This window comes from Lepidochelys olivacea (assembly GCF_965140295.1).
Source record: "Lepidochelys olivacea isolate rLepOli2 genome assembly, chromosome: 8".
Lineage (NCBI taxonomy): Eukaryota > Metazoa > Chordata > Testudines > Cheloniidae > Lepidochelys > Lepidochelys olivacea.
Genome location: NC_140418.1, coordinates 22,626,057 through 22,639,691, shown reverse-complemented (window position 1 = coordinate 22,639,691; position 13,635 = coordinate 22,626,057). Strand labels below are relative to the sequence as shown.

Sequence of the window (13,635 nt, the reverse complement as noted above, 5' to 3'; positions counted from 1 at the left end):
AATTTTTTTGTGAAATTATTTTTTTCATTTTTTAACCTAGTCTAACTGGTGTCCACAAGAGATACCCAAAATCTAAGATATCCAAAATTACTACATACTTTTAAAAACAAAAGTATTATTTATTACACAAATGTGTGGATGGGTGTGTGTTCAGATAATGGAGACTCTGTAATGTCTCTATAGTTAAGATTGCATTAAGATTTGCCCTTGAAGCAGGGATTTAAGCAGGAAAATCCTCTTCACAATGTAGGAATAAAATAGTGTATCTTCGCCTAATGTACAGAACAAGAAGGACTTAAAATACAGAATGAATTTTGTGAGAATTTTCAGATAATTGAAAATCTGCCAATTAGTTTGAGCAATAATCGTTTTTAAATGCTCCCTCAGAATTTTTGTTTTTTCATAGGTAACTTTTTCTAGGATATAGCTACTAAATACATTTCTGATTTATGAAATTTGCTAATTGACTCCTTTCTAGGTTGGCAAAAGCTAAGATATAGGATCCCTTTAAACTTTATTGATGTCCCAACCCTACTGGTTACACCACTTCCATATCCTTTCTAACGGTTACCAAATATCTTCATCATGGAATCTATGTTGTCATTGAGTGGATGCTCCACAATCTAAGCTTTTATTTTGAAAAGTTTTCAGTACTTTGATGTGTATTGAGTGACAGTATTGCTGAATTGAACATGAGTATGGCAGAGAGGATATTAGTGTGTTACTGTGCTGGAGTGTCATGATGATAACAGGCTAGTGCTTGGAGTGTTGTCTTAACTTAGGAGTTCCTTGCTTTTTAGTGTTTTGATCAGGAAATAACACCCGTGTTTCCTTAACACTGACTTTAGCAAGTTTTTGGAGTGAAAATATTTATAAGTATATGAGGGAGAGAGGAGAAAGGATGCTCTGTCTTTATCACAAACCCTTTATACTTGATACACAGAGGTATTATACTTAGTAACGTAGTCAAGGGTAATCCTGGTAAATAGAGTTTACCCATTTCTCATTTGGGGAATATAGAGTTTAGTTTATTCACTTCTTTTTTTTTTTTTTTTACCACACCATCACTGGTTATACTGTCCTGAAGCCAGTTAAGCTAGGTTACAAAACAAGTGCAGAAGATAGTATTATAACTGAGCTGGGCTCAAAGCAAACCCTATGTTTGTACACCCCAGCCCCCCCAAGATTTCCCTCTCACACACATGAGAAAACATGTGATGATGTAGCTTTTAACACCACAGCTTTGTATGCTTTCCTACTGGGAACCTTCAGATTTTAAAAAAAGGAGGACTTGTGGCACCCTAGAGACTAACAAATTTATTGGAGCATAAGCTTTCATGAGCTACAGCTCACTTCATCGGATGCATGTAGTGGAAAATACAGTGGGGAGATTTTATATACACAGAGAACATGAAACAATGGGTGTTACCATACAGACTATAACAAGAGTCATCAGGTAAGGTGAGCTATTACCAGGAGGAGAGCTGGCAGGGGAAGAAACCTTTTGTAGTGATAATCATCACCCATTGTTTCATGTTCTCTGTGTATATAAAATCTCCCCACTGTATTTTCCACTACATGCATCCGATGAAATGAGCTGTAGCTCACGAAAGCTTATGCTCAAATAAATTTGTTAGTCTCTAAGGTGCCACAAGTACTCCTTGTCTTTTTGCGGATACAAACTAACACGGCTGCTACTCTGAAACCTTCAGATTTTAACACGTCACAGCAGGCAACTGGCTGTTCCCAGATACCTACAGGCTGTTCCCAGATACCTACCCAGATTCCACAGGAAAAAGTTCTATGCCAGCTGGCAGCATCGAAGCCCCTCTGGAGGTGACATTTTGGGAGTAATACCAATGCACTGTGAGATAGCAGGTGTGCAGATATTCCAGGTGTGGTGTTAACCCTACAGGTCAAATGCCTCTCCATTCCTGTCAGCACAGATGGTGGCCACAACAGCAGGAATACTGCACTCTTTCACCCAAAGAAGAGATTTTTTGATGCTGGTGCCAGTGAAACCTTTAGAGCAATAAGAAAAGGAGGACTTGTGGCACCTTAGAGACTAACCAATTTATTTGAGCATAAGCTTTCGTGAGCTACAAGCTCATGCTCAAATAAATTGGTTAGTCTCTAAGGTGCCACAAGTACTCCTTTTCTTATTGCGAATACAGACTAACACGGCTGCTACTCTGAAACCTGTCTTTAGAGCAATAAAGACTGAGGTTTTCACCATTCTGTGCAAAGGGTCAAATTTAACTACAGGTGAGGTTCAGCTGGAAAATTTTGCCAATTAGGAAGTGCAAACCTTTCACGGATGCCCAAGACAAGGATGGGATTTATTTATTTATTAGCACCTGAAGGAAATTACACTTAATTAGGAAGATGTCTACTGAACTCAGCGCAACTTCAGTGAGGGCAATTAAGGCTTAGAGAATCACCAACATGTGTCTCTTGCTCCATTCAAAAATGTTGACAAGCCTTCACTGTAGCACAGTTACAGTTTCATAGCATTTGTTGAGGAGCTCTGCTTCCAGCTGCCTTGGGTCATTGGTTCTTGGACAGCTGCAGAAATGAGTGGTTTTGTTTTTCTAGTCCCCACAATTGTCCTCACGTGACTCTTAATCACTGGCAAAGCTTATGCTCAAATAAATTTGTTAGTCTCTAAGGTGCAACAAGTACTCCTTTTCTTTTTGCGGATACAGACTAACATGGCTGCTACTCTGAAATCTGTCCATGGACGCTCCCTCACACCTCCTGTGCTTCCCACCCTCTGCCCCACTTTTGAGACCACTCATAGCATGGCCAATACTAGCTCCCGGCAGCTTTCCACCTCTGTAAACTCACCAACCAATTCAAAGCTAGACAAATGTTACCATTTACTGCACTTCTCACTCTTCAGTCCATGGTCTGCACAGACCCAAGGGGCGGCAGGAAAGACCGTTGATGGATAACCAAGCTGATTAGTGTAATCTAAACTCCTTGCTCCTTCTTTCTAACTCCACAATCCCAGGCCACCATCCAATATGAAAAGGAGGACTTGTGGCACCTTAGAGACTAACCAATTTATTAGAGCATAAGCTTTCGTGAGCTACAGCTCACTTCCTCAGATGCATATCGTGGAAACTGCAGCAGGCTTTTTGAGTCAGTGATCATGTGGATGATCTAAGAAAAGGAGTGTTAAGGAAGTCATCTGATTTCTATCCTTGGACATTCTCCCTCTCCCACTTCCCTCTATTTACATCTGATTTGAAAGAGTTTATTTCCCATAGAAATAAAAGTTTTCCTGACAGTGTTAGGAGAAAAGTTGCTGATAATTATGACAACTTAATCTGCCGTGCATCACTGTGCTTTAGAAAAGAACCAGAAAACAGCCAATGAGAATCAGTCCTTGTCTGATGTGAATTATGCAAAACTAGAAAGGACAAGGTAATTTTCCTCTTTTGGAGATGCACAGAACTCTCTCTCCCCGTTGTTCGATACTTCCACAGATGGCTATTGCACAGCTGGGGTAGGTTATGCACTTGCCAAAACACGAGTTATGTTGAGCAAAACTGCATGTCAGAACACCCAGCCTGTTAATAACGTTCCTCAGCAGAGGAAGACTCCATTTATATTTAGGGGGAAAACAAAAGACAACTTCAAAGGCAGGTCTTACAGCCACAGGCTCACTTGCTGGGAACACAGTGGGACTAAAAGCATCCAGAAACAAAGGGGTTGCTATGATCAAAGGCACCTTGATTAGGGACCTGTAATTGTGCCTGCCTGAACGGAGTATTCATAATAGACTAATGGTAGCTCAGTGGCTGCATCTGTGAAACAAAATGTCAGGCTGCATTGAATGTCTCTATACAAAAGATGTTCCTTTTCCTCCTGGGAGAGTGTGGCAGTACACGCCATCACCGTGAAGATGATGATGGGTTAATTTATACAGTGCCATAGTTGTTCGTGGTGCTAGGTTTTTTGTTTGCTTTTTTAGAGTTGTCTGACTATTTTATCTTTCTCTGTCCCTCCTTCTTTCCTATATGGTGCCCATCATCATGATACCAGAACACTTCTCTGAATTCTGAAGTGTACATATGATGCTATATGTATTTCTTTCCCCTCCTGTCAGCAGAGACAGGGCATTAGCTGGTTGGTTTGTGCTGCTGGTGTGGGAAGAGGAGGCTGAAGGAAGAGTGGGCCTTGCATTTTGTTCTGAAGGTGCCAATGTTTGTGATCATTTACTGTCCTTTGGGGTCAGCTCCATCTTTGTGAGCCTGCATGCCGGGAGTTTCACACGAGTTTCACCTTTGCAAGGGACAGTTTTGTCGACCCAGTGGAATGCAACTGTCATGGGAGGCCTTGATCTTGCAGGATCTTCCACACAGTTCGGATCCAGTCCATGGAGGGTTTTGAGACCTTTAATTAGGCTTGATGTTCACCAGGGAGCTGTGCAGAGTAGAGCCTGAGGACAATGGGCTCTTGGTGGCCTGTGTTAGTTACGGTGACCAGACAGCAAGTATGAAAAATCGGGACAGGGAGTGGGGCGTAATAGGAGCCTATATAAGAAAAAGATACAAAAATCGGGACTGTCCCTATAAAATTGGGACATCTGGTCACCCTAGTATTAGTGGGCAGCCAGGCTGCTGGGTTCTGATCCAATTATAGCTTCTAACAGGCCTTGGTTTCGCCCTGAGATACAGAAAAGGACAACCATCAAACCTGGATATAAGAAAACCATGCATCTCTGTGGCTAAGTCTGAATCTAACATAAGGAGGCAGTCGTGGATACTGCGGTATCTAGAAGCAGTGAACAGTCCAGGTGGACACACAGGCTATGGACTCTCTAAAGGCAGGGTGATGCTATAAGGGTGGTAGGTTCTTCAAAGTGCATCCCTCTCCTCATTAGCATTGCATCAGTCTTTCCAAGTATGACACTTTCTCGGGGTGCCCAGGACTACACGGGTCACCTCATTACCCCACCCCCATTTCAAGCATGTGGCAGCTGGAGGTCAGCTCCCTGACACTGCTAGCCCTACAGCCACTCAAGCACTCTCCTCCGGGCCCTGCCAGCCCCCACTTTGTCTTGCAGGTTAACAGTAGGTGCACCCCAGCCCGTGAGCCATTCCGAAAGTATCCTGCTACAGTGTCCATCCCCTGTCACTGGACATGCACAAAAATTACCAGGCGCGCTACTCCCAAGAGAACAGCAACACGCATCAGCTTGTTTGTTTCAACTGAGTATCTGCTCCTATATAACAACACAGCACTGTGATCTATTCATACTGAAAACAAATGTAAGCTTATTAACAAAGGTAAAGATTTATGAGATAGTGAGCCAGGGCAATAAGAACAATGGGTTACAAACAAAACAAAGTATAACACGCTTCTTCTAGACAAAGACTTTAATAGGCTAACTTTGTCTTAAGCAATTTCTCACCTAAGCTCTTTCTTGCAGCGTTTGATCCAAGGTTGGTTGGGTATAACTGTACTACCCAGCTACCCCTTCAAGTGTAGGACAAAAGAGGGGTCCTGGTGCCTTCTTCTTACGCCCAAAGTCAGGACAACTCCCTATGGTTTCTCTCCTAAAGGTGCTGGCTCCAAGGTGTCTTTGCATACTCCTGTTTGTTTCACATCTCCCCCAACCTGTTTTTCTTGTTGACTTTCACATGTAAATGGAACCTCCCTTGTGTTGGCTTTACAATGCTTGATTTACATATGAACCAAGGCATGTGATTCCACATCCCTTTGTCTGGCAGAATGAGTTGCCAACCCTTCCTGTGACACAGATTCTAAACATATTTTCAATACATACCTATAACTTCGTAACCATCACTCGTACATACATCACACAACAATTAGAAGGATCAGTGTGACGTGAGCTTCCATTAGACCCCTCGCAAGAACCTTTTTGGGTGAATACTATGACAGCAGTGTGGTTGGGGTAGTGACTTTGGCAGACCTGCTGTTACAGAACAGTGAACCCTTTGCTAGCTGGCATCGAGGGGTTATTAGGTCACGCTCAGGCTCAGCTTCAGCCAGCTGCTCTTCATGAAGGATATTGGTAGCATCTAGGTGAAGTGAGAGGTGGGCCCTGGCAATCTTCCCACTTAGCTTGCTCAGGAATGGGAGTGATGGATTTGCTTACAGGAGGGGGGATACTGGGCAGTAGCTGGGAGAAGCCAGTTGTGCTGAGTGATGACATTTTGAGTACTGGCCAGACTACAGGTGCACTGTAGGTAGATTTGTCTTTGCAAATGAGGTGTTGACAATCTCAGTTAGTAGGAGTGCCACATACTCTTGATTGTTTCTTGCTAGTAAGGAGTAGCATGGATCATTCAGGGCAGTAGGTGGTCACTCAGTTTTCTGCTGTGATTCTAGCCTTCCTATTGTATGAACAGACCAATTCAGAGAGGAAAGATGGCAATCAGCCTGTTATCTAACCCCTTCCAGCTTTGGGCTCATCTGCAGAAGTCATCATGGCTGAACTGACACCAAAGGAATACCCCACAAAGAAAAACAAAGGTATGAATTTATTTGGTCAGAAAATTTTCTGGAAATCCTAAAAGAGGCCTGGACTGAGCCCTAGTTACTAGGAAATCCAGTGTTGCCAACTCTCATGTTTTTCTGTTGAGAGTCTCATGATAAGTATTGACAGGTTTCAGAGTAACAGCCGTGTTAGTCTGTATTCGCAAAAAGAAAAGGAGTACTTGTGGCACCTTAGAGACTAACCAATTTATTGTTTTCCTTAAAGCCTGAGCTCCTGGAGTCAAGTGGATGTGTGATGATTTCAGCCTTCATTCTTGAAGAAAAAGTAAGTTTCTAGTCCTCATGCCTGCGGAGAAAGCTTCAAAATGTGACCCTAGTGCACCCTAAAGGCTCCAAAAGCAGAAGGCAAATAAAAAACCCCACCAAATCTATTATTTTTATATAATCTGATGATTTTAAAGCCAATCTCATGATTTTTAGTGAGACTGACTCATGATTTTTGAACATTTGGGGTTGGCAACACTGGCAATCTCACTGACAGCGTTTCAGCATCAAGAGGTAAGCAGCTCTGCAGAGCTCCACGAGTCCAAAGGGCACAATTAGAGGCTGACTCCGAGTGAGGACTAGCAGGATATTGCTTCAGGACCAGACTACCAGCTGCTCTAACTGGCATAGTTCCACTGAAGTCGATGGAGTTATGCACCTTTACACCAGCTGAGGATCTGACCTTTACATTCTAATTTTTGAGGATGTAGGAGGAGATGTATGTCCCCATTGGTGTAGAAACACAATATAGAATGGGCAGAGAAATGCACATTTATTTGCATATCTTCCACATGCACCCCCTACATATACAACAATTTTTGAGCCACCAGGGAGAACTTATGAAATTTCTACAGTCTATTCCCACAAGTTGTGTGGTACTGTGCCCCAGAGTGAACTTAAATAGAAGTAAAAAGAAAAGGAGGACCTTAGAGACTAACAAATTTATTTGAGCATAAGCTTTCGTGAGCTACAGGTCACTTCATTGGATGCATGTAGTGGAAAATACAGTGGGGAGATTTATATACAGAGAGAACATGAAACAATGGGTGTTACCATGCACACTATAAGGAGAGTGATCACTTCAGGTGAGCTATTAACAGCAGGAGAGCGGTGGGGGAGGGAGGGAGGGAGAGGGAGCGGGGGGGGGAACCTTTTGTAGTGATAATCAAGGTGGGCTATTTCCAGCAGTTGACAAGAACGTCTGAGGAGCAGTGGGCGTGGGGGAATAAACATGGGGAAATAGTTTTACTTTGTTTAATGTGTCATGTTTATTCCCCACCCCACACCATTCCTCAGACATTCTTGTCAACTGCTGGAAATGGCCCACCTTGATTATCACTACAAAAGGTCGCCCCCCCCCGCCCCCCCGCTCTCCTGATGATAATAGCTCACCTTAAGTGATCACTCTCGTTACAGTGTGTATGGTAACACCCATTGTTTCATGTTCTCTGTGTATATAAATCTCCCCACTGTATTTTCCACTACATGCATCCAGTGAAGTGGGCTGTAGCCCATGAAAGCTTATGCTCAAATAAATTTGTTAGTCTCTAAGGTGCCACAAGTCCTCCTTTTCTTTTTGCGAATACAGAACATGGCTGCTACTCTGAAACCTTAAATAGAAGCATGTATCACTGAAGACACAGCATGAGTGCTCAACCATGATGCATTACTGTGCATGTGCCTTTTGAATAATCTATTGTCAAATGGGAATATTTGTTAATTATGCAACTACAGTAATTCAAAGCTCTTAATAATGGAAGAAGTGAATATGGATGTAAATTAAAATCAGTGGTTTGGCATGACATTGTTTTTCTCAAATTTGAACATTTTGCCTCCTGAGCATGTTTGCTTGTTTAATACTGTGGGGATTCAAGAGTTTGCTGTGATCAGGGAAAGAAGTTCAGGCAAAATAATTATTGGCTAGTAAGAATATAGAAGTCATTTAAGGAAAAAAGTGAAACGCTGATGCTGAATGAATGTACAAAACCCCACATATAAGGAGATACTAAAACAGTTTTTCAGGTACATTGAAAAAGCTCATATATCTAGTTATTAGTGTGGGCGGAGGTTTTGTTTTCTATAATTATTTGTCAAGCTCAGTTCCTAGTTTCTTGTAAACACCCAATGTTTTCTAAATGACACTACATGCTTTTACACTTTTTACCTAGCAATTAGAACATATGGATTAGTCATGCTGTATTAGCAGTGGTATTTCTCCATCAGCTTTTATTAGACATGTTATGCCATGGGCTCCCGGCTGTTATAATGGTTTGGAAGTGAATTGGTTAAAGTCATTCAGGCACTAATACTGCACTGGGAATCACTAGTGTGCATGCACACACTGCTCTTCGGTGTTGGAGTCAATGGGACACCTTACAGGAGAAGAGCTAGCAGAGCTTCCAAGGAGTCCCACAGTGAACCTCTACTGATATTGGGGTCTGCCTGCATTAGGCCATGGCCCGGATCAGGCTTTTAGACACCAGAGTGGATTATTGTGAAATAATTACAGCTACGCTTATTATCCAATTTAAAGCTTGGAGAAAATGAAAGATGAAATTCATGTGATTTCTGCAAACACAAAAGGAGAGAGAGAATGAGAATGAAGGCACAATAGGATTTACATTTCCGGGATAACAGAGCGCAGCAAAGTGGGGGATTGGAAGGCAACAGGGAGTCATTTTAAAACAGGAGAGAAAAAATCAGAATATAGAGGAAGAAATGATTATGCATCTGCTGGAGATGGTCAGGGACATTAATAAATATCTTATAAACAGGACATATCATGACCCTCATTGACTCACTGAAGATGATTAAAAGATTAGGGTGATGTCTTGGACTATGTTGACCTAGTGGAAATAACAGATTTCACAAAGACCTTAAAGCTTTGGGAGAATGTATGGAACCAGATTTTTTTAAAAAGAACCTTGCTTTTGCCCTCAGGATCTGCAGTTGCATTTCACTTAAATATTTTAATTAATAAAATGAGCATCCAGTTATTTGCACCCACAATTATTTCCAGGAACAAAATCAGAGGCTGAATGGAAATGCTTTTTAAATTGGTACGTGTTCCTTCATGAGTAAAATAATGATCTTTGTCTCAGTGCAAAAACATTACAGTAGAAAAGTAATTACCTGACCTATACCTGTCAGGCTCTTACAGTGTATACTACCCTCCACAAATATTAGAGGTCAGCATTCAATTAGCATGATATCTTTTCTGCTACGTGGTGTCCCATTGAATCCAGTACATATTTTCATGAGTTATACAGTCTGAGCTATCCTCTTCCTGCTTGTGCAGATGGCAGGACCATATCTAATGGTTTAAAATGAATTACACATTTCACTTCTGTTTTAGAAACAGATTTGGATTAATTAAATTATTGACAAGGCACAAATAAATGACTTTACATGAAGCAAAATAATAAAATCATGCTCTTGGTTTATTTGTTTGGGGTTTGTTTCTCCCCTAATAATTTGAAAAAACAATGTTGCTTTTTTCTGATGAAAGCTCAGGAGAGGACTGCTGGCTGCTTGACTTCCACTAGATGATGTTTGCTGTGGAGTGGGATGTGGAGAACATTATTCTGTAGCAAATAACATCAGATAAAGCAGAAACAAGCACCTTTCTACTGAAAATCCATCCCCATTCAGCAGTGCCAGGAAGTCATCCCCATCCAACATCTATTCCGTAGGCTGTGCCAAATAGGTCTCAGGCCAGTTCCTGTTGGATCAGTATCTGCACCACAAAACCAGCAGTGTTACAGCCGGTTGAAATGTTGCTGGTTAACTTTTTTCTGATGGAAACCGATGTTTTGTCTAAAACAAAACATTTTGCAGAAACATCAATTTTGTAGGTCCAGGAAAAGAGAAATTCTGAGTCTCGGCATCCCAGGGATTAGGGTACTGGCCTGAGGTATAGGAGACCCAGGATGAAGTCCTTGAGCTGCCTCATTTGGAGTGATCAGGGATGAAAAACTCTGCTCTGAATTAGGTAGAGCAGGGAGTTGAACATGGGTTCCCCACATCACAGGGCAGTGCTTTAACCACTGGGCTGTGGAGAGTCTTACTTCAGGAAAGGTTGCGTTCCAATGTATAATGAAAACCTCAACACACTTTGTGAACCCAAATGATTGTTTTCAGGTCAGACCTACACACTAGTTTCACACAAGGAGGCCCAGGAGGCTGAACCCAGCCACTCAAAATTAAAGATGGTCTCTCTGTAATGGGGATGAGACACCCTGATGGGGCCACACAGGCGAACCTTGCATTGCCACTCCACAAGCTTTACCTTTTCTGGAGTCTCACCCTATCACCTTTCACCAGCAATAACGTCATTCAAGGCATCTCTACACTACAGCTGGGAGTGTGCTTCCCAGCTTGGGCTGACAGACACAGACTAGCTCTGCTTGAAGTAGCACCTTAAACATAGCAGTGTAGTTGTGCGTAGTGTGGGCAGCAGCTTGGACTAGACCCCTGAGAACAAAGCTGCAAGGACCCCCTGGGTACGTACCGGACAGCGAGCCCCAGCTGCCCTACACACAGTGCACTGCTATTTTTAGTACGCTAGCTTGAGCAATGCTAGCGTGCGTCTGCCTGCCCGAGCTAGGAAGCACATGCCCAGTTGCAGTGCAGATGCGCCCTTCGAAAACAAAGTTCAAAACCAGAATCCAGCCAGGGATGCTCATGTTGTTGAGGTCTTTAATGCCTGAGAAACCCAAGCTGGGGAGTGCGGGGCGAGAGAGTATATCCTCCTCTCACAGTGTCAGGTGGAGGAAGTGACTGTAACTCTTAATAATATTGATATGCTCATCCTGATCCACCCCTGACCATAAGGAGATTGAGTGTCTCTAGCTAGGACCAGAAGAGAGAGCTAAGTAAACAGCCAAACGACTAATAATAAATACTGCGGATGATGAGCTGCAGCAGAATACAGTAACACTGCAGTATGCATGCCTGGTGGACCTGAGGAAACTCAAGAACTTACATATTATTTGGGAGAGTAATTTATGTCCAGGCCTAGGCTGTTTAAAATCATTGATGCTATGCGCTGGCTGTACGTACCAGCTCAGCTAGCTGGACCAAAAGCTAAGATGTCTTATAGGATCAAAGTTTTTAAATAGCTGCTTGACACCGCTTAGAATCAAGTACCAAGAAAAGGAGACAGACTAGTTAAATGCTTTTAAAAATGCTTTATGTGGGATGCGTAGTCAATCAAGTACGTGCTAATAACACTCTCTCCATTTAGACATCAGGTGGGTACAGGAACGGCTGGTGCCCTGTGGGGCCCTCCATATGCTCCCACAGCAATTTCACCCCTAGCTAATTAACCTACAGAGGGAAACGTTAGCATCTGACATGGGTTTGAACAACAAAATTTGGATCTGGGTTCATTCCCCCCCCACCCCCCGCACCTCTCAGATTCAGGGTGCTGGTTCAAGGTCCAATAGAAATAGAGAGCTCCTGGGTCCCATCCTCCGCTGCTGTAAATGGGCATAAGTCCCTTGTAGTCAATGGACCTTCATCGGTTTATACCTGCGGAAGCTTGACAATTTTGGCCCACATGCCCTCACATCTGAGTGCATGTCATTGTGTTCCTTATTTGTACACACCATAAAGCGCAAGGGGGATGGCTACAGTGCTCTGTTGCAGTATCCCTTTCTGTTTTGTAGGTACTGAGTGAAACCAAAGATCTGACGCCTCTTTATTCAGAAATGTCTTGTCCCAGACCTAGCTCAGGATTCCTTCTTCAGAAACAAGCCCATGACATCTGCCAAACGATACATTTCATTTTAATAAAGCAGATAGAGGACAAAGCAGAGAGAGAACCACACCAAAGTACACCTACAATCAGAATAATGTGATTATTCTGTATATTCAGGGTAAGTGGCTCCAGCCCATCCTATCCCCTATGTACGCCTTAAACACGGAGAGCTCTATATTAAAAAGATGAATACCACACAGCTATGCTAAATAGCTCAGATTTAATCAACCAGATTATTTTCCTAGCAGTGTTCCCATTAATTGTCATTAATCTCAGATCCAAAAGGCAAAGTCTATTCAATGCTTCAGACTAAGAATTATGATAACTGACTCTGTGTTTCAGATTCTGTTCTCAATTAGCGTGGTTTAAATCCAGAATAACTCCATTTGCACCAAGGTAACTGACATCATCATTCTCTCTCTCTGGTATATAGATATACACACAAATACCCTTGTCTCTTATTTATCTCAGAAATAGAGGGACATAAAGGGAACTGAATGTATTTGATACACATCAGTGGTATAAGCTCATTTTGGATTCATAGATACTAAGGTCAGAAGGGACCATTATGATCATCTAGTCCCACCTCCTGCACAACGCAGGCCATAGAATCTCACCCACCCACTCCTGCAAAAAACCTCTCACCTATGTCTGAGCTATTGAAGTCCTCAAATCGTAGTTTAAAGACTTCAAGGAGCAGAGAATCCTCCAGCAAGTGACCCGTGCCCCATGCTACAGAGAAAGGCAAAAAAACTCCAGGGCCTCTTCCAATCTGCCCTAGAGGAAAATTCCTTCCCGACCCCAAATATGGCAATCAGCTAAACCCTGAGCATAAGGGCAAGACTGACCAGCCAGATACCCAGGAAAGAATTTTCTGTAGTAACTCAGATCCCACCCCATCTAACATCCCATCACAGGCCACTGGGCCTATTTACCATGAATATTTAAAGATCAATTAATTACCAAAATCATGTTATCCCATTATACCATCTCCTCCATAAACTTATCGAGTTTAATCTTAAAGCCAGATAGGTCTTTTGCCCCCACTGCTTCCCTTGGAAGGCTATTCCAAAAATTCACTGCTCTGATGGTTAGAAACCTTCGTCTAATTTCAAGTCTAAACTTCCTAATGACCAGTTTATATCCATTTGTTCTTGTGTCCACATTGGTACTGAGCTTAAATAATGATGATAAGGGATGATGAGAGTGTTTCAGATAATCAAGATTCAGATACAAGAAAACTGATAAACAAACTGTACATGTTGTACATACACAGAAGTCTCAACGTACTGTTTAATGTATCCTGTTGCAGCCAGGTGCAATACTTAGACCCAGTGAGGCATCTCAAGCACAGAGTA

The 13,635-nt window shown here is 42.4% G+C and overlaps 1 protein-coding gene across 2 annotated transcripts in view; it reads right to left on the bottom strand.

Annotated features, from left to right (window-relative positions):
• HTR4 (5-hydroxytryptamine receptor 4) overlaps nt 1-13,635 on the bottom strand; it is a 208,492-nt gene that overhangs the window by 110,814 nt on the left and 84,043 nt on the right. The gene's annotated exons all lie outside the window — the stretch shown is intronic.